Below are 22,980 nucleotides of genomic sequence, written 5' to 3' on the forward strand. Positions count from 1 at the left end.
TGCAGCTTTTGTTATTCTAATATTCATGCAAGGAATAAAACTATTGTTATTTTTTTTTTACTTCCGCTGTATATTGTTTGATAAAAATCAATCTGTCGACCGACTTACATGCATATAAAACATTTGACAAGCAATCCGATTAAATCGCTAAGCCAGAAATAAGTTTGATTTTAATCTCATTATCAAAACTAACAGAACAGATCCAATAAAAGTGCACTCAATGTAACGAAGACATCTTTATCTCTAAGGAATCAACAAACGTTATTCTAAAACGTCTGCTAGTGTTTAAACAATCATCCACTGTTACAAACGCCAAAAAATAAATATTTTTAATCTGATTTTTAACAAGATTGTTTAAAAAGTTTCTAGCAGATAAATCATATGAGACCGTGTAAGGAGTTAACATTGAGAAAGAAAATTGAAAAAGATTAATCAGTTACACACACACGCATACACATACACACATACACATATATATATATATATATATATATATAATACAATACAGAATTGATTATATAATGTTATAAATTGAATTTTTTAAAAATACTTAATGCTGTAATATTTAAAGTTATAAATTCATTATATTTTTTACTAAAATATTTTGTCCTTTACTTTTCCAGTTTTAACAACTAGTCCTTTACTTTGCAATGTTTAAGCTTAACTATATTATCTTTCAGGCTCGCATTTTCTTTAATTCATGATTTTTCCAGGCTTCCAATAAATTCAATGTATATCTTTTTTAATTTCAGTCTTATTTTTTTTTTGCAACAGCACTCGTCTGCTTTCAATAAAATACCCCAATTATCTCCCTTTTATGCTTTCATTCTCTCTGTTTTACTTGTTACTTTTATTGTTGTGAATTACTAGTAACAGTAGTCGCTTGAGCGGCGTGATTGCTATGGACACCAGTCAAAAAAAAAGCGTCGCTCCCCACCTTACTTATTTTAAAAAACAGAAAATTCATCATAACTTTAAATTTATTTTCTCACAATAAAGCTGGGAAGGTTATCTATTTACTGTAATAATTGTTTGAAATTTGATAAAATAATGAGTGAGCGGCGAAGTTTTTAAGCAGATCGAAATGAATAAAACTGCCACTTAACCATATATTCACACACTACTATGTATATATATATATATATATATGTATATATATATGTGTGTGTGTGTGTGTTTGTGTGTGTGTTAAAAGAGAATACAATATATTATATGCCAGTTATCCGTATTTTCTTCAACAGTGCTCAATATATGAGTAGAACTAAGCAATATGTTATTAAAATATTAATCTCTCACATAAGATATACAATGGTTTTCTTATTTACTCCCACTAGGGAATCGTTAAGGTTTTATCATGATAATTCTTTACTGGAATTAAACGCGTAGGTTTGTGTGTAGCTTAATTTCTATAACTATATTTTTCCAAATTTACTATATATATATTTATATATATAGTGAGGAAGTGTCCTACGTTATGGAAGCGTTATTTTATTTTATTTTAAACTGTAATCCAGCACAAATATATCGTAAAATAAACAAATAAATATTTGTTTATTTTTTTAAAAAATTCTTGCGTTGTAATTTTGCTTATAAAAGTAGAATATATGTATTTAATTTAATTTCACTTTTTTATTTTATCCTGGCTTCGAAACGTGCTATCTTGAGTCGTAAATTTCGGCCATGTATATATTTTTGACTGAATAATTTTCCCCCAGGAAACTCCTCTACATCATCACATGGAATACCATTTATCTATCTAACTACCTTGATTTGCAAGTTGATTCTTGACATGCCCGGATATACAACCGGAAGCTATTTCTACATATTGTGCTTCATTCTGTCACATTCCTGGATGTCTCTATTGAAATATCCTGTCAAAATTTTTGTCATTATCTTTAATGCAAATACGCTTCGCTTCGTATGGTGCAGTAAAATTTTATACACTTAAAAGTGAGATAAAATGTATTGTTATTATTTTATTATAATTATATTTTTATTTATTGTCTTAAAAATTATACAATGCGATATATGTTTCTGAATTCTCATCTACTCCTAACTATTAAGTTTTCTATATTTCAGTTCTATTTTTAACGAGCATGTCTATCCTTAGCATTTGCTTTTATACAACTCTCCCCACTCTTTTAACTTCTTACCTCTACTCATCCACCCACCTCTAGCGTTGAAGTATTCCCAGGTAACTTCCATCTTTTCACTTTTTGCCTCTACCCTTATTCTGACTGTCTGGGGTAGTCACATGACCCCTTACCTTAAACTGTACAATATTTTTAAAAGTAAATTTAACTTTTATTATTTTCCTCTTTATTGACAGATTTCTTCTGTTGAAATTAACCATCTTTTAAGTCGCCTGACGAAAAGTTGAGGTATTAATCAACCATCTGCCCGAAACATTAGCATGTTCAGTGCAGGCACATTGTAAATTAGTTCATAATAACATATATATATATATATATATATATATATATATATATATATATATATATATATATGAAATAAAAATTGATTCCTTTTCAGATGTTTTTAACTCATTTCAAAGTGTTTTTAACATGTTTTATTAACTGTTTGCTCGTATATATATATATATATATATATACATATACATATATATATATATATATGTAAATATTTAATAGTATATATATATAAATATTTAATAGTATATATATATATATGTATATATATACATATCTATATACACATGCTATTAAATATTTATAATGGGCTCTCCCGTCGTGTTCGACGCATGAGGGCCAAAACTTTGCTCTGTTTCACTCTGCCTTCAATGCTTGTGCTGCATGTGTGACACGAGGCCAGCTCTGCTCCCACAAACCAAGCCGCACGACTCACAGCATACAGGCTGGGAAGGTGCTGTTCCTACTCTTGCTCTACGAAGATGTGTTTCATTCGATAGCCGTGTGTCAATGTATGTGTTAATGCCCGCAAAACATTTTTCCTTCCACAATTTTCTATCCGTAGCATTTTCTTCAAAGGTTTTTGGGTTCAGGCCTGCGTGCTTAAGATTGTCTTTCAGCTTATTTCAGCTTATCCCTGTATCTCAGAAATGGACGACCCACATTTCGATTACCCTTTTTCAGTTGACTGTGTGCTTAGGGAGACGGTTTTCATCCATGCGAACAAGGTGACAAGCCCACCGAAGCTGAGACTTCATCAGGAAGGCCTTAATACTTAAAATGTCGCACCTAGCAAACACTCCCGAGTTAGGGGCCTTGTTATTCCATGTTAATCACATATACTACGAATGCAACGCGTATGGAATGTCTCCAGTTGCTCAGTCTGCCTACGGTATGGGTTCAAGGCTTCCAATCCATACAGGAGTATCGAAACAATCACTGCACGATAAACTGAGATCTTGGTCTTTAGAGTCAAACCGCTTTCATTCGATACTCTTGACCGCAATTTGCCGAATGCATCAGTCGCCTTTGAAATTCTGCTCAATGGATGCTGACGAATTCACCTTACTTCCGAGATATGCAAAGGAGTTAACATACTTTAGAGGCTGTCTATTTACTAAGATTTTCTGAGGCGGTTCCACATATTCTGGTCTGGGAATATTCACACCACCTTGCTGCAACGGGGTGGACTTTGGTTGGTAGATAACTTCTGTCTTTTTAATATTAATCGTCAAACCAAATGCTTTTGCGGCATTGGAAAACTTGTCAACTAATTCTTGTGCTTCTTCAAATGAAGTGGTCACGAGTGCAGCATCGTATGCAAAAAGCAAATCACGAACCAGTTTGCTTCTTGTTAGTGTTTTCGCTTTGAATCTTTGATGATTAAAAGTGACCCCGATAGTTCTAAACTCCAAATGGACACCTTGCGTGTAATCTTTAAAAGCATGCTCGAGCATGATTGAAAAAAAGATGGCAAAGAGCACAGGTGCCATAACACAACCCTGTTTCGTACCGGTTTTTACCTTGAATGATTCAGAGAACTTTCCGTCTGTTCTTACACGTGCCTCCATATTCTCGTGAAAGGATATCATTACATTTAACATTTTTTCAGGGATTCCAACTTTATTCAAAACCTTCCAAAGTGCGACTCTGTTGACAGAGTCAAACGCCCTATTTAGGTCGATAAATACGACAAACAGATCCTGATTTTTCTCACGTGCCTTCTCCGCAACTTGGTGTAAACAGTAGATCATGTCGATGGTTCCACTTCCAGATCTAAAACCACACTGCGTCTTAGGATAAATTTTGTCTACTAGATGAATGATTATCCTGTTCAAAATGACCCTGGCTAGTACTTTTCCAGCCACAGAGTAGCAGTGATAGTAGTTATCACAATCAATGCGCTTTCCTTTATTCTTGAAGAGATGGATTATTGACGAGTTCCTGAAATATTGAGGTACAGAACCGCCTTCCCAGATCCTGATGAATAACTCCAAAAGTTTTTCAAAAGTGTGTTGCCCCCAAACTTGAATATTTCAGCCGGTATACCATCATCACCTGCACACTTTCTCAGTAGCATTTGTTTTACAGCTGCAAGAACTTCAGAAAAATTAGGAATCACATCTAGTTCTGGTATTTGGATTCTTGCAGGCAAAGAACTCAAAACACCATCGTCGACATCAGTAGAAGAATTCAGCACTCCTTCAAAATGGTCCTTCCAGCGGTTAAGGATTTCATTCTTATCAGTCAACAAGGTTGTACCATCTGCCCCCATAACGGGTGAAGTACCACATTGTTGTGGTCCAAAAACTTCTTTCAGACCCTCATAAAATACCCTCGCATATTTCCTATCAAAAGCAGCCTGGAGCTCAGAGGTTTTTGCAGACCACTAATCTTCTTTCATTTTCCTCAGTCGGCGCCGAACATCCCTTCTGACACTGCGATAAGCCGACCTCTTCGCTGCAGAAACGTTGTCTGATATTCAGGCCCTGTGCGAAGAGTGTATCCGGTCTAAAATACCCTGAATTTCAATGTCATTTTCATCGAACAAATCCTGATGCTTCCTCTTGGAAAGTCCTAGTACTTCGCTTGAACATTCATGGATGGCATCCTGCAATTTCTTCCAGAACTCTTCAATATCATTGTTTATCCCAATTTCGTTTAAGTTCGCATCTAACTTAGAAGATAATTCTTCTTTCTTTTCAGTGTTCCGTTATTTCATATCCAATGGCTTTGGCATCTTAATTGTATGCCTTCTTCCCTTAGGTCATAGTTTCAGTGATGTCTTGAATCGAATCAGGGCGTGATCCGACAGCCAACACGAGTCATGAAATGAACGACTCAAAAGAATATTCTCCTGTTTCTTTTCCGGGTTATAACAAAGTCAATAAGATGCCAATGCTTGGACCTTTGGTGCATCCATGTGCTTTTATAACGATTTGGCTGCTGAAATATAGTATTTGTAATGAAGAGCCCATGTTCACTACAAAATGACAACAGGCGAAGTCCATTGTCATTTATATTCCCCATACCATGAGCCGCAATCACATTTCCCCATGTTTCCCTGTCCGAGCCTACCCGGGCATTAAAATCTTCCATCAGTAAGATCTTGTCATGAAAGTTTATGCTTCTTACTATGTCACCAAGCGTTTCGTAGAAGTTTGTGGCTTCTACCTCTTCTGCATTTAGAGTTGGTGCATAGCAACTTACCAGTGTCAGTCTCGTTCCAGCTGTGAGTCCCATTCTAAGGGTCATTAAACGATCGTCACCGCCCCGAGGAAGAGCCTCCAGAGAGTTAGCAATATTTGATTTTATTGCAAAGCCAACACCGGAACTATGCCTCTCCCCCTCTTTCCGACCTGACCAAAAGAACGTGTAACCTTCGCCAATTTCTGTCAATTCACCTGATCCCAAGAGATCTGTCTCAGACAAGGCAGCAATGTCAATGTTGTATTGTTTCAGTACTTTTGCAACTAGCGCTGTCTTCCTCTCGAAAGAATCATCACTATCAAGCAATGTTCTTACATTCCACGTTCCAAAATTGAACGCATGCTTTGTATTTCGAATTGAGTTTCTGTTTCGACTGCACAATTGGATAGCCAGTCAACGGCAGCAAGATGACAAGCTTTTGTGTGAACAAGCTTTTTAGGGTTCCTTTTATCGCCACTCCCTGTCTAAGGAAAGCAGTGATACATCTAGAAAAGCTCTGCTTTGCCACATAGTAGAGGACACGAACTGTGCAATTGTTCACAAATTTTTGCACAAAAACGGCCATCACCTACTACGCCAACTGTGCAGAGTACCGACTAAAGCCCTCCAGTGATATCCTCCACCTGCCTCCACCACCAGTACCCCATTACCAGTGCACTTCGCCTGATGGAGCTTTTTGCTTACCTTTTTGGAGGTTGTAAAAAAGCAGAGTGAGCAAACTTGATTTAAGTGGGAATGGCTTGTGTAGAACCATTCACAGTTTTTGAAACAGCCGATAACATCAGTTGGTGCAAAATATGCCACGGAACTAATGAACAGCTGCATCTCAGGTTTTGTAATAGAGTTTTCCACCACTTAGGTAGACTGTCAACCAGGCTTAAGAGCCACTACCTGCCAATGAAGTGAGATATTACGCGCCAGACACCAACCTGGGATTTCCAACTCCGCGCTATATATATATATATATATATATATATATATATATATATATATATATATATATACATGCACATATATACACATGCATATGAGTGCATGTGGAGCTTGTAAGCCGTTGACTCTAGGAGGGTTCATCCGCCCTTTGTAAGGTCTTGTTTTTGATCCTTCTGGGAGACTATCCACCCTCCTCACCAGGCAAGCTAGTGGGAGAACCAGTATAGTCGCCGGTTACCCGACCATGCAGCAGGTAGTACTGGGTTACATGGTACCAGCAGCACATTACATGACCTGACACGAATATATTTATATATATATATACTATTAAATATTTACACACACACACACATATATATATATATATTAATATATATATATATATATATTAATATGAACGTATTTACAATGTGGCTGCACTGAACATGCTAATGTTTCGGGCAGCTGGTTGATTAATATATATATATATATATATATATATATATATATATATATATATATGTATATATATATATTTGAAGAATTACCATCTTTGGTCGTATGATATCCATCCCTGAACGTTTATTTCTATTTTTCCCTTTTACTAAAATCTATTACTCTATTTGAATTCAAGATATGACATCGTCAGAGATAAATTAACTTAACTGGTTTGAAACAATTTATATACGTTTAACAACAACAAAAACGTATATAAATTGTTCAAAACCAGTTCGATTATTTTATCCCTAAAGGTAAATCCTAGCTGATTCGAAAGTACTCGGACTTATGATAAATATGGTGAATACATATGGCGGTTCTTGCCAGATTTTAAGACTGTTATTCAGAAGTTGGAAAGGATCGAAAACAGAATTAATAGACAAAACAAGCCACGCGTTCGTTATCCTCTTCTGAGATGACGCCACAAAAAATAGTGAAGAAATGATAAATGCGAGAAGTGTGAAGGGCCGACATTGCCTTCATATTTTCGCCAAGTTTCAGAAAAATCTATTCTATGAGGCAAAATTCATGGGGTAAAAAGTATAATTTTTTGCAATTTGGGGGCATTTGTGACCCATTTGGTTTTCTTGGAAACGCTGAATCCCAGTAAAGATGGACAAACGGTGCAGTTTTACGCCTTAAAACATGTATATTGTAATTTAGCGGGATGGAAAACCACTATATAGACGGACATAAATTACTGAGTAATATGAAAAAAAGCTAAAAATAACATGTTTTTTTAGTTCTAAAAGTTCTGAATTCGAACTAGAATTTTGCCAGAGTCACCCATACTGAAGTTATATTAAGAACAATGGCCTCCAAATTTGGCCATGTGTCAGGAAAATCTAATAGATGGATCAAACGCTATGAGGCAAAATGTGTCATTTTTTGCTTTTTGGGGATTTTTTAAAACCGTTTTGAGCCCCTAACGATGCCGAACATAGTGAGTTGATCCCAACTACTTGAGTTAACCACCGTGAAAAAACACTATATAGTCAGAAATATAAATTATTGTTAAGAAATATGAAAAAAGAGCCAAAACGGGGCGTTGCTAGCAGTGGAAGTCCTCGGGGACGCGAACCAGGATGTTGCCAGGGTCACTCATACTGGATTTTATTAAAAACAATGGGAGCTTCATTCCGGCCCAGTTCCAGAAAAATATAATGGAGTGATCAAAAGTTATGGGGCAAAACCTGCCATTTTTGGTAATTTTGAGGCCTTTCTGGCGTCTTTTGGGCCCTTGGAAACGCAACGAGAATTTTACTGTGTCCCTGTCCGATAAATCGTGGGACGAAAGAAGTTTATTTTATTTAATTAAATATGACTAAGAGAAAAATGCTGGCTTAATATATATATATATATATATATATATATATATATATATATATATATATATATATATATATATATATTAATTCACATACAGTACTGTTTCGCTGTTTCACAGCTCATCGGTGAGGTTAAACAGGAAACTGCCTCAGGCCAGGACGAAACCCAATCGCCCAAATGACAGTCAAGGCTTCTCACCATTGCGCTATACAGCTGCTGCTGTCAGGGTAATGAATTAACGATATTTTGACATATATACATGTATATATACGGATATGTGCATAACATACTGTTAAGTTGCATAATTTGGACGAGTTATATATTAATCAATACATGTTACATGACAAAATTCTTAAAAAAGATTGATAGTAATCTTTTTTGAATTTTTATTGCCATCATTTTCAAATATATAAAAGTTTATTTCTTGAATGATCTTTGAATTAATTACCTAATAATTAATTTGTATATAAACTAAATTCATTTTAAAGAAAAATGAGGAAAACCATGCCATATTCTCTTTTCCGTCCATCCTTCTATAGATACTATATGTGACTTTATCTAAATCGATTCCGTGCCAAAAACATAATGAATTTGATTACATCGTTTGTGGCCTCTTATTTATATTCTTTAAACAACAATTTCTTGGCAGGATTAATGGTATTGTTTCTTTTTTTTTGTCCATTGTCGAAGCTCATCATAAATTATTAGACAGAACATAGATCCGAAAGAATTAATTATCTGAAATGAACGCTCGGATGTTTACTGTATGTGCGTTCCGTTTGACAATGGCCCAGAAACAAGTAATCAATCTGACTATTCTTTCGTCACATCTTAATCCGCTATTATTTTTTTACAGTTATTTATTTGACCAGGCTAATACAAAACGAAAAAAAAATGGGAAATATATATTTCGAAGCTGAATGAAACGTGAAATATTTTGTGTAGCTTACTTGCCATATATTTTCATAACTTACTATATATATATATATATATATATATATATATATATATATATATATATATATATAGTAATTTATAAAATATATATGGGGATTAAGCTACACTGAATATTCGGCGTTTCATCCACTCTAGTATTCGTCAGGCTTATGCGCATAAGCCTGACGAATCCTAGAGTGGATGAAACGCCGAATATTCAGTGTAGCTTAATCGCCATGTATATTTTATAAATTACTAACTAGCTCTACCTACGTATTGCGCACTTTGAAGCAAAGCAAATACTTAAAATCTACGCATAAATCTATACTTTCGTATATTAATTTTATATGAGTAAATGAAGTAGTTATATATATATATATATATAGTACGTTATAATATATATATGCCAATTAAGCTTACTTACTTGTAGCTTACTTGCCATATATATTTTCATAACTTACTCTCTCTCTCTCTCTCTGTCTATATATATATAGTAAGTTATAATATATATGGCAATTCAGCTACACAAAATATTCCGCGTTTCATTCACGCAAGGATTCATCAGGCTTATGCCTATATATATACATATATATATATAAATTTATATATATATGTATATTGATATCTGTACATGTATATATACATATATGTATATACACGTGTGTATATATACGTATACATATGCATATATACACACATGTATATGCATACATTTATATATACATAAATATATATAAACATATATATATATATATATATATATATACAAAGCTATTCACACACATTGCTGAATGTTAGAAACATATATATATACATACTGTACATATACATATGAAAGAAAAATAAAAGCAAAAGACCAAGTTATGATTTCATCAACGTTTCGTCTTTATTTCGATACTTTCTTTGGATAAAATATTTTAAGAAAACAAAACACCAATATATTTTTGATGCAACGAAATGTATATTCTTGTTCCATTTCAGAAACTGGAAAATCACTGGAAATTCAACAACAAAAAATGAGAAAAAGAAGAGGACATAGTGTTGTGAAAAGGATTATTTTTAATAACGTCATATAGCTGTTAATATATTTGAAATGGCCTGATGCAAGTCATTTTATTTTTGGAACAATATAATAATAATAATCCAAATATGGATGTGTAACTGATATGGAATGTGTGCATTCGTGTTATGCAATTTACTGACTGATTATATTTATTAATTATTATAAGAGTTATTTTCTATAGTGTGATATAATAAACTTGTGTCTAAAATTTTATTATGTTTTTAATAGAATAAACGATACATAACGATACATGTCAGATATCTCTACGTTTTTGTAATAGTGCTTCGATTTGCGATAGGCGCTGATTCAAGAAGTCTCCATTGCGGTTTATGGTTTATGGTTATTTATGTTTGTTTGTTTGAAGTTAAATGTATGATCATGCTGCAATGAATGAGAGAATAAGGCATTTAGAGAATTGTAATTTCTTATATCTCTTTTATGTTCATTGAGCCTTTTCACGTGGGGTTTCTCCAAAATATGTATGATGGCAATTAGATGTTAGAACTTGTTATACAGATTTCTAACTTTCCATAAAATTATGACATGAAATGTTTGAATTTCAAATCGAAAGATTTTTATTAAAGAATACATTTGAAATATTATAACTCCTTATCCTATAGGATTGCGATGTGTACCCTCTCTTCAGAGGAGAAAACATTATTAAATAGTGATAATGGTTTACACATTAATTGCTAAAGTTAGTGAGACATGGAAAATCACAATTAAAAGTTAAAATGTCATAGAGTAAGGGAAGTTAATGAAAAGGATATAAAAATTCACACACAAATTTCATGGTAAAATCCGAAGTGAATGTCTTTGATAGCAGTGTGGTTAAATACACACACACACACATATACACACACACACACACACACACACATATATATATATATATATATATATATATATATATATATGTATATATATATATATATATATATATATATTGTATATCGAGCAATGCTTATTTAGGTAGAATAGTGCTTATAGAATATTACTGCCAGTAATATCTTGTAAAACTTATAATCACAGGTTTCCATACCAGTTGATTGTTAGATAATATTATTCTGAAGAATATATGTATATGTATATATATATATATATATATATTGTATATATATATATATAAATATATATATATATATATATATATAGTAATTTCTAAAATATATATGGCGATTAAGCTACACTGAATATTCTGTGTTTCATCCACTCTAGGACACCTCAGGCTATATATCTATATTAAATGTTTTTTTTTCAAATAAACCGCAGTGGAGACTTCTTGAGTCAGCGCTTATCGCAAATTCAAGCACTATTAAAAAAAATCATTGATATATCTAACATGTATCCTTATATATATATATATATATATATATATATATATATATATATATATATATATATATATATATATATACAGGGTGGGAAGGCAAAATTTACAGTGAACTTTAAGTTGTCTTTTCTCTGTAAGAGTTGCGCCACTTGCTTACATATGTTGATATTATAACTATATTTTCCATTATTACCAATATCTTTTCAGAAATATTTACCCAGATGAGCAATCAGGAGGCAAAACTTCATAGAGTGTATGATTTGTTGAATGTACACGTCTCACCTTAGGAGATAACAGAAATAGTGGGAGTGTCCGCAAAAACCAGTTTACGATGTAAAGAAGAAAATTACTATGAGCCAAACTATTCCCAGAAAGACTGGAAGTGGAGGAAGCAACAAAAAACGTACCTAAACATTTATCAGGACTCTCGAATATAAAATTCAAAAAGACCCAACGAAATCTATGAACTTAAGGTAGACAGCAAGGCCGTTAGAAATGCTGTAAAATATGATTTGAACTTAAGATTCTATACAAGAAAGCCAAAACAATTGTGACAAATGCTCTAAAGGAAAATAGACTTGAAAAGTGCAAAAATAATTACTACATGGCTAAAGAAAAATCCTTCCATTGTAATATCTTTTCCGATGAAAATATCTTCACTGTTGATGTTGTTCTGAACCGTAGAAATGACAGCTACATCGCAGCATCAACAGCTGGAGTTAAAGGGGCATTCAGGACAAAACATCCTGCTCAGGTTATGGCTTTTGGTGTTGTAGCATCTGATGGAAAGAAGATGCCCATAAAATTCTACAAACTTGATGACAACATCAATGTTGACACTTACTATAAAACTTTGAGATATCAGGTATTGCTATGGCTCAAAACAAACTATTCAAATAGAAATTATGTATGGACATAGGATAGTATTCCGGCTTACACAGCTAGAAATATCCAAGATTTCTGCAAATCAAATTTCAGTAATTTTTGGGAGTCATGTTTGTGACCACCTTCCAGCCCAGACATAACGCCTCTGGATTATTCCTTTTGGAGTGTTTCGGAACATGTTTCCAGTAGAGCATCACATAGCAATGTCGACTTAATTACACATGAATGGAATAAGTTGTTTCCCTAATATTTGAAAAAGACATGTGCAAGTTTCAGGAGACGTGTAATAGCAGTTATTGGGGTGGGGGAACACCTTAAATAAAAAAAAAAACATATTTCCTCTTATGCATTTTTGAGTGGCAAATAAATTGTCGTAACTATCTAAAAACGTTATTAGCCATACGATGTTGTTGTTAAAGTCTTGATAAAAACTATTTTAAATTTTAGTTCCCCAGCCTATATATATATATATATATATATATATATATATATATATATATATATATATATATATATATATATATATATATATATATACCAAAATCAGGCAAGCAAGCAAAAACACACGGACGATCTACACACTTATATAATTATTAGGATAAATTGCATCGTGAGTCAAGTAATTTTTGGAACGAGAGAAAGGTCCAATTATTTTACCGCTATTCGTGGGGTTTCCGTTCGCATTGCCTAATTTATTTATGGCCCCTATAAATGCTGACTAATATAAAATGAAATGATAATTACAACTTTGTAGCCTTATTCTTCGTATTGTAGTATTATTGATTCATCCTAAGCCCCGCGGGATAAGGATATCTTTTCTGTTGTTATATTATTCATGAATGCAATGGCAATGAACACAATGCAGGATTATATATAATATAATATCAGAAATAATTTCCCTATGTAAAAATATAAAATGTCGTCTGAAATATTATTTTATAATAAAATAAATTACGCCATGTTGTAGTATTTTATAATTAGAAAAAAACAATGTATTTTCAGTTACCTTTTGTAAAGTAGGTGTCCCATTTTAATAACTTTAATACTGATATTAATATTTTCTGTTCGTAATTAAGCAAATAATACGAATATTGTAAATGATTATATTCATCATTGATAATTAGTTTAGGTTGTTTAGTTTCTTCAAATTACTTATCACATGAGTTATCATATTGAAATGAATTGATTAATGTATTGCGTAATGTAAAAGAGAAGACAGTATTTATCTTTAAGCATTTCAAAGTATATACACTAAGCTCTATAGCAGGCACGAGGGTAAACGAATGAACGCACATTGAAGGCAATGACATAAGCTCGAGAGGAAGCCCTTCAGTCTGTAGCAGAATGGAGTCAAAAATGGATGGGAACGTTCAATGCTACCAAGACTAAGCTTATTTGCTTTAATAATTACAATAAACCTTCTCAACCACTAATAGATGAGTCCAAAGATACATTACTGAAAGCTCTTCGTTCAAACTCCTTGGTTTACCTTTCACATGGAACATGAAGTTGAATAGATACACCGAGAGCATTTCCAAGTCTGCTGCGAAGAAGGTGGGGTCTCTCTATCGTGTTAGAAAGTTACTTACACTTGAAAGTATCCGGTACTTCTGCAAGGCCACTATTCGCCCATACATGTTGTCACTAATGGGTTGGTGCATCTGCTACTAGTCTCCTGGACCAGGTTTAGAAGAGAGTCGCCAACCTGATAGGTCCTGAACTGTCATCTAAACTCCAACATCTGCCCCATCGACGATATGTTGTATAATTCTGCCTGTTTTACAAGTATTTTAATGATGGATGCTTCGATAAACTACAATCCCTTATACCACCTCGGCGTAAACACCCCCGACAAATCTGATAAGCAGCAAAGTCCCACTCCTACACAGTAGAGGCCCCTTGATGTATAGAAAGGTCTTTATTCTAATAGCTTCTTCCTCGAAACTTCTAGACTTTGGAACATGCTTTCAGGTTCCTGGTCCCCAACTATACTTACATGCAATAAGTGTAATGTGAACAGACATCTTGCTGCTCAACCCTCTACATTGTATCCCTCCAACGTATGTCCCTGATATTAGCTCATTACATCAATGGGGTGATGTGTCTTGTTTGGGGTGAAACTGTAATAAAAAAGCAGCCTTTAAGCAACAAAGTGCAAGTTGTTTAAAAGGACTAATAACAACTCCGACATTAACCTTACACTTACCAATGTTTCTGCTAAAGTAGTTCGTTTCCGAATTTATTTGCATAGATCCCCTGGTGTGCTTAATGGCGAAATATATACAATGTTTATTTACTGTTAGGTTAAACCTAATTGATTCGTTGAGGTATGGATGTTGCAAGAAAGTTTACAAAATTTTAAATTTGTCATTCCCTGGTCAGCTTCTAATCATTTCAAATCTGGTCAGTTTATATTTTTTAATATATGCATCCTCAACACCATGAGTTCTGTGTATTTATATTTAGACATCTGGATCGATTTAATCTATTTATACATATTTCACCTCAGATAGAAAATATTCAATACATTTATTTTTTACGAAATTAGAAATATTTGAACAGAACTTAGGAATATTTAGTTTTGTTAGATTTGCTTTTTCAGCTTTACTGGCGTGGTTGTAGTGGTCGTTGGTTATGTTATTTTTCAAGCTATGCATAGCTTCTATCGTTTTTTCGCTAGTAAGACACAACTCAGTGATAAATCTAGTATAAAAATGTGCTAATTCGTATTTACATGAAAGAGTAAGTAACACAATGTATTCACGCATTGTTTTTTTTTTCAGGGAAAACCATTTATAGTTATGTTTTGTTGAGCAAAACAATGATTCGCTTTGAACTAATGCTGAATACTCTTTAGGACTACAGGGTGACTAAAAAAACGGGCCACAAACTCTAATTAGGCCCGGGTTCTTAGTGTTTTGTTCGAATGAAACGAAACTTGGGTCATAACTAGTTTATTATATTCAAAACATCACATCAAATCACTAGGGTATTTGTCCTTTTTCTCCGTTCTACAGCATATAGTCTAGATGGCCTCCATTAAGCTCCGTGCATTTCTTGAGGCGCAGCACGAAGTTGTCCGTTCTTACAGGCTGAATGGGTAATGGTTCTCATCTCCTTTCTGATGGTTTTCTTGAGTTTCGTGATGGTCCCGGGTTTACCTGCGTAGACTCCGTCCTTAAGATAGGCTCAAAGAAAAAATCTGAGTCTTGAGACTGATCAATCGGCCTCCGAAGGTCTTTTTCAGCCAATCTGCGGACAGGTTTGAGGTTTGAGAACTTGCTCCGTCCTGATGGAACCAGAACTTGCTCATGAGCGACGGGTAGATGGTCTGGAGCTTACTCTTGAAGGTGTTGAAGGCCTACACATACCGCTCCTTGATGACTGTCACTGCTGCGCCAGATTCCTCGATGAAGAATGGTCCGATGATGCCTCTGGCCGTGATTGCAGCCCACACCGTGCACTTAGGAGAGTGCAGGGAATTGGTGGCTACTTCATTGGGTCTGGAGGGCCCACAGAAGACATTTGTCTTGGAGTTCGCCTTTCCATCAAGATGGAAGTAGGCTTCCTCTGAGATCGAGAGGAGGTTAAGGAAACTTGGTGTCTCCTCGATCTTCTCGAGCATCCTGACTGCCATAGCCCTCCTCTGCTTCTTGTCTTAAGTTGTAAGGATCTGCAGAGTCTGTATTCTGTATGGATAAGCCCTGATATCGTTCACCAGTAATCTCCTGCAAGTCTCACGGGACATACCGAGGGACTGACTTCGCTTACGCACAGGGTATTTCGGAGTCTGCTAGAGAGACTCTCTTACTCTTTCGACCAGTGCGGCTGTTCGCTTCTTGGGACGACCCGAGTAGTTTGGACGTTTCTCTCTGGCAGCGTTGAGGTTCTCCACGGCCCCATACTTCTGGAAGTGGTCCACCCAGTTCTGAATTCTGCTTTTGGATGGAGTCTTTTCACATTCGAACTAACGTATGAAACTGTTTTCTTAAACGAGCCTGTCTTTTAGTAAAATTTAACACAGTGTATTCTTTGTCCCAGCTCCCACTGGGGTCTTCGTGTACTCACGGTTGTTTATTCTGTCATGTCCTGTAGAAGAAGGGCAACCGGTAAATAAATAATAAATATATCACATAAAGTGTACATGGGGCCTGTTTTTGGAGGTCACCCTGTATTATTATTATTACAGATCATCAAAACAAAAGCAAAATTATTTAAAAGATAATAGCCACGTAATTATTCATATTATATTTTGTGTAATGTTAGTTTTTTTAAATATATACAGTACGTAAAAAGATAAAAATGTGTGTGTCGCAGAATTTGCAATAACCGAAATGAGGGGAAATAGAGAGCTTAGCTTGGATACGTCTGTTGTGTTTCAGGCTGAGCGGAAGAGAGAGTTCCAAGATGGCGTCCATGGGTTTTTATTAGCGTTGACCTCATGCAATTCTCGTAGAATCGGATCTACTCTCACGCGATTATGCAAATTGACAATTCCCGGCCGCTATAAAGGCAGGACGCTGGAAAGCAATGAGGTGTATCCGGCAGATTTTGTGTAGGTGGTTCTGGCGTTTGGATTGTTTTTTGTGACGAAGCACGTGTGTGCGAGAAGCGAGTTTTTTTCGGCTCCTTTTTTCTCCACGCTTATTACATCCAAGAAATCCCCTCTCTTCTTGAGGTGGGCGATACTGACTATTTCCCATCTGTGTTCCTAATTTAAATTTTTTTTTTTTGCCTACTACATTTTGTTTCAATGTGACAACGGTAGAAAAAGAGTTGTTATTTAGAAATATAAATATTCAATACTTCTCTGGGAACCTCTTGTTAGATCTAATAGTTGAAAATAGTATGTGCTTTTAAGCATTTAATTGTGAGGCAAACGAATTATTCAAAAAGTAAAACCGTGCGTAAAATCACACTGAAACTTTTATTTTATTTTATGTCATTCATAACATGTAATAATTGATAAATCGTCTTCAAAGACAGATAGCCCAGTAAACAAAAGATTAAATGCTATTGTGTTCTTTGGCACGTACTTGTTTTAATCAAACTTTGTTTCTGGCGGCCATTAGTAATAGGGCGCTGTAGCCTTTTAAGGCAATTGGTTTTGCGCGGGTTATTTATTCATTTCATGCGGCAGATTTCCGGCTTAAATTGTCAAAGGGCGACAGCTCGCATGAATAATGCAATTAAATGCCTGCATTATTCATTATAACTGCTGGCGCTGTTATGATCTACAAACAAAGACCGACATGTAAGTGGTCTAAAAAATAACGAATAAGTTATACAATTTCACAGAAAATAACAAATTATTTTTAAAAAAACTTAAGAAAACTCATTAGCTCTTAAAAGTAATAAAGCTAAACTCTGATAAGCAGTAAAAAATAACGTAAAAGGCTTTAACACCAGAGAATGAATAAGAATTATTTTAAAAATAAAACGAAGAAAAATGATTGGTTCCTAAACAAAATACTGTTAAGTTTTTACAAGCACCATATAAGTGGTTGCAAATAAAAACTTGAAGGTTTACAAATCTAAAAGAGAAAACTTAACAATTTTCAAATAAAGAAGAAAACTCATAGTTCTTAAGCGTAATACTGTCAGATCGTAAATTGTAACAAGTAAGTTGTCATAAAGTAATGAATAACGTTTAATAATTTAACAGTAAAATAAGAGAAAAACAATAAAAATGTTTTACTCTTAAAAGCAATACAATTGAACCTTAATAGGACCATGTAAGTGATCGAAAAAATAACGAATAAATTTTAAAAAATATAAAGAGAGAAATACAGAAGCTTGAAATAAAAACGAAGAAAAATGATTGGCCTTTAAACGTAATACTGTTAGACCATAATAAGTACTTATCTAATATAATTATATCATGTTTATGTTATTTAATTATATTCTGTACTAAGAACTCTGCAAAATGCTCTTGTATATTCATTTATGTCATGTACATGTTAGCTTGAATAGGGTTGAAAAGTTCATATGATCATGATCGTGAAAACGGAAAGAAGAAAATGGACATTTTGGGTTAACATAAATTTCTAGTAGAAACGAACACGCTGCCCTTCTGTTACCGTAAAATATTAATGTATTTATTTGTTTCCCCACCAAAGCAAATTAGGCACAAGGCCGTTTTTAATGTGGGGTAAAAACAAGCTCCCCTAAAAGTAGGCATAAATGGGGCACTCTGGTAACCAAAAATAATAATTGCCCCAGTATAGAAGGTTTCCCCTCCGTTGACTGGTACACATTATCTTAAGTGAAGTATCTGCAGAACAGATATTACACTGATCTCAGCCCGATACCGTAAAATAGTAATGTTCCCTTTAGAACAAATATTTATAGATAGATGGGATATTGACAGGTACATCCACTTTGAGGAGAGTAATGCTAAAAATGGAGAAGGATACACTCACTAAAACTTCCAAACTAGACCATTATTCCAAGATACGATCAAGCGTTAGATCTGATTACAATTTGTAGTTTGCACGATGTCAGGTACACAAAATACATATTAAGGGTGTTTCATTTTGGTTAAAATAAAACTTTTTAGAAATCTTCAAGTTTTCAGCGAACTTACTTTCACTGCTTGATGTCTAAGGATTTTATAACTCTAAAGACCATGTGGTTCAATGACAGAAATATTGTTTTAATGTAGAAGTAAAACGTCAAGCAGGATAGCTTCCACAATGGTGTCTGAAAATTGGTGAACCAACAAAAAAGCAAAATGGCAGAAACAAAGAGAAAAATAAGTGGGTATAATTACAATTTCAATGACATATATTACGTGTAAATAATAAAAAAAAAACGGCGTTCGGTTGAGATCGAACAATCAGAAAGGATATAATTGGAGGATAGAAATTGAAGCGATCCATGAATCATTCGAGTTCGAGGTGATACATCATGGGATGATCGGCTGCATATTTTTAGATTTGGTAAGTAAAAACCAATTTAGATATACCTTTACATTTTTTGTTACAAATGTTCTTGTTGAGCGAGAGAAATTTCTTAATAAAGATCCTGAAGGCAATATCTTAAGAATATATTGTCACCATGACACAACTCGTTTGTCGCGGCTATTCCTTTAACTGCAGATTTGTTTTATATTAGGCGTAGTAAACAGTAAAACCCATCAGTTGCATACGAAGTCGGGGAATGTTTTACACAGAACGCTCACCCGCATAACGCCATATTACGTTACAATACTTATGCCATTGAGTTACAGACCCGCGCTTGACACGTCTTCCTTGCTACATGTAAAGGTAGAGTCGACGAGAAAACTATGGAGTCTTATGCCGATTTATCTTAGATTTTAATCCGATTCCAATCAGCAGGATTGCGTCACTAATATCGTTTGGTGCAAAACCTGTTCACCCTGGATGGCCTTGTCACTGATAGGATCTCCTTCCGCGTATCTCTAATATCATTTAACTTTGACATCGATGACAATGGGTTAGATGTTAGGTGGAATCCTTATGAAAATTTTTAATCAGGTATTTCTTCTAAGTAAAATGTATATATTTCACAAATCATTGTATTTTTTCACGTAGTAATCGTCAATGTTTATTCCCCAGGCGAATGAATTAGATTCTTGTATCTGAAGAAGTATTTAATTATTTAAAGTGTATCGTTCTCGTAATTGAGATTATTTAAGTAAAAGCAATTAAACATATGGTATTAGACACCAGCATAACAAACTATTATCCTCATTTTTTGATGTTTTGTTTCACGGCGTTTCGGCCAACTATTCCTCTGACCTTCATCAGGTGGTAACCGCCACGGGAATTGCATTCTCAGTAATTACTGTCATCCATAGTTGTTTTCGCCTTACGGTTCCAGGTGGGAATTGTCTGAAAATAGCGGTTTCAATCCTACCCAAAGCCGGCCAAAGGCTTACTTTGCCAAAAACGTGGTTAGCCGACAACAACTATGGATGTCAGTAATTGCTGAGTATTCGGAGTTCCTATCCCGTCCCGGTTACCACCTGACGAAGGCCAGAGGAATAGTTGTCCGAAATATCGTGAATCAACAACTTAAAAAGATGAGGATAATAGTCCGCAAGAAAATAAAAATTAATAGATAATACTCATCTCAATAATGAATTCCAATTAATTACTATATGTATACCAGATTTATTATTCCTCAAATCTACGTTCCATTAGAATATGTTAACAGTGTTAACATAATGTGGATACACACTTTCATTTATAAAATCAAAATATGCATCTTCGTATGAAATTTGCTTCATAATTATTAGACGCTAAATCAGCATGATTACTCTAATTTCAATTTCGCATACTTATGAGTAAAGCATATTTTTATAAAATCAAAATCAACTAATGGAATTTGATAACATATTAGAATAAGAATTCCAAACAGGAAGGTGAGATGTATTATGTATTTGTTTAAATCTTTAGAATTGGACATAAAGCTAGTAAAAAACGTCTGTTTATAAAACTAATTTTACTTATTTTTTTAACAGGCATATCTCAAGTTAAATTTATCTAGCGAAAACACATTTAACGATACAAACGTTGAATATCTCAGCCTTAATATGAGAATTTAAGTTTAGACATTAAATATAGAAACAACTTCATATTCAATGGATTTTTAATCTTTAATCAACTGAGAAGAAGTCAGTACAATCCATGAAGTAAAATTCTGGCCCATACCGTTTCCAATAGTATGAAAACGCATAAACGCAATCTAATCGAAAGGATTTTAACTTGACATCGACAATCACACAGTGTCCGCTTTTTTTTTTTTTTCTTTTTTTACATTTTCACCCCAAACAAGGCACATTGCCACTTTAATGTAGGGGGCTACTATCAGGGGCAGAACTACTGGGGTACTATGTAGGGATTAGGGCAGCGAGATGTTGGTTCACGTTGCACTTGAACTTATGCATGTCAGTACAGTTGGGGAAGCAGTGACCTGGAATGGAATTCCAAAGTCTAGCAGTTCTGGGGAAGAAACTACTGGAGTAGAAAGATCTTTTACATCTAGGGATCTCTACAGTGTGGGGGTGGGATTTTGTAGCTTGTCGGGTCTGTCGAGGGTGTTCACGTCGTGGGGGCACAAGTGCTTGCAGTTCTTCAGAGCATTCACCATTATAATACTTGTAGAACAGGCAGAGGGATGCAACGTTTCGACGATGAGACAGAGGCTGAAGTTTTGATGCCAGTTTAGGGCCTATCAGATTTGCGACTCTCTTTTGAACCCTGTCAAGGAGCGAGAGACTAGTAGCCGATGCACCGGCCCAAATGTGACAGCAATACTCCATACATGGGCGAATAGTGGCCTTATAGAGGTACAGGATACTTTCGGGTGTTAGAAGTTTTCTAGCACGGTAGAGAGAGCCCACCTTCCTCGCAGCGGCCCTGGCAATGCCCTCGATGTAATTGTTCCAGCTCATCTTTCCTGTGAACGTTAGGCCAAGGAGCTTGAAAGACGTACTCTCAGCTAAAGAGTTGTTGGCCATTGCTATAGGTGGTAGAGAAGGTTTCTTGTAATTATTGAATGAAACCAGTTTTGTCTTGGTGGCATTGAACGTTACCATCCATTTTTGTCCCCATTCCACTACTGATTTGAGGTCATCCTCTAGTGTTTCTGCCATTACTTTAGATATATGTTCATTTGTTTTCCTGTCGTGCCTGCTATAGAGTGTGGTGTCATCAGCATATATACCCATCTCAGAGGCAATTTTGTCGGGGAGGTCATTTATGAATATCAGAAACAGCAGAGGACCAAGTATAGATCCCTGGGGCACTCCCGCATTTATATTATATTGTTTAGACGTACGACCGTCGAGGACAACCTGGATTTTTCTCTTATCTAAGAAGGATTTAATTATGTAAAGTATTCTACCAGTGATACCGTAAGATCTAATCTTCCTGAGGAGACCCTCATGCCATACCCTGTCAAAAGCCTTAGATATATCTAGAGCTACCGCTCTGCCCTCTCCTGCTTTGTCCAGTGAATGGTATATGCGTTCAGAGATTACAGTTAGGATGTCTGCCGTGGAACGGGCTTGTCTAAATCCATATTGATGGTCGGTCAGAAGTTTAGCATCTGTAAGGTGCTGGACTAGAGCATGGTTAATTAAGGTCTCAAATATTTTGGCAAAAAGTGGGAGGGGGCTAATAGGGCGATAATTTAATGGGTCAGTTCTTTCGCCAGAATTCTTGAATACTGGTACCACAGAAGCAGTTTTCCAACAGCTCGGAAAGCAAGATTCATTAAGGCATTTGTTGTAGAGTTTGGAGAGAACTGGAGCTACTTCGGCTGAGCACTTTTTTAATAGCACAGCTGGGATGAGGTCGGGTCCACATGCTTTGGAAGTGTCAAGGTTTTTTATGATAGTATGCACCTGAGCAGGG

This window comes from Euprymna scolopes, chromosome 15 (assembly GCF_053919585.1).
Source record: "Euprymna scolopes isolate OS-2025 chromosome 15, ASM5391958v1, whole genome shotgun sequence".
NCBI classification, from domain to species: domain Eukaryota; kingdom Metazoa; phylum Mollusca; class Cephalopoda; order Sepiida; family Sepiolidae; genus Euprymna; species Euprymna scolopes.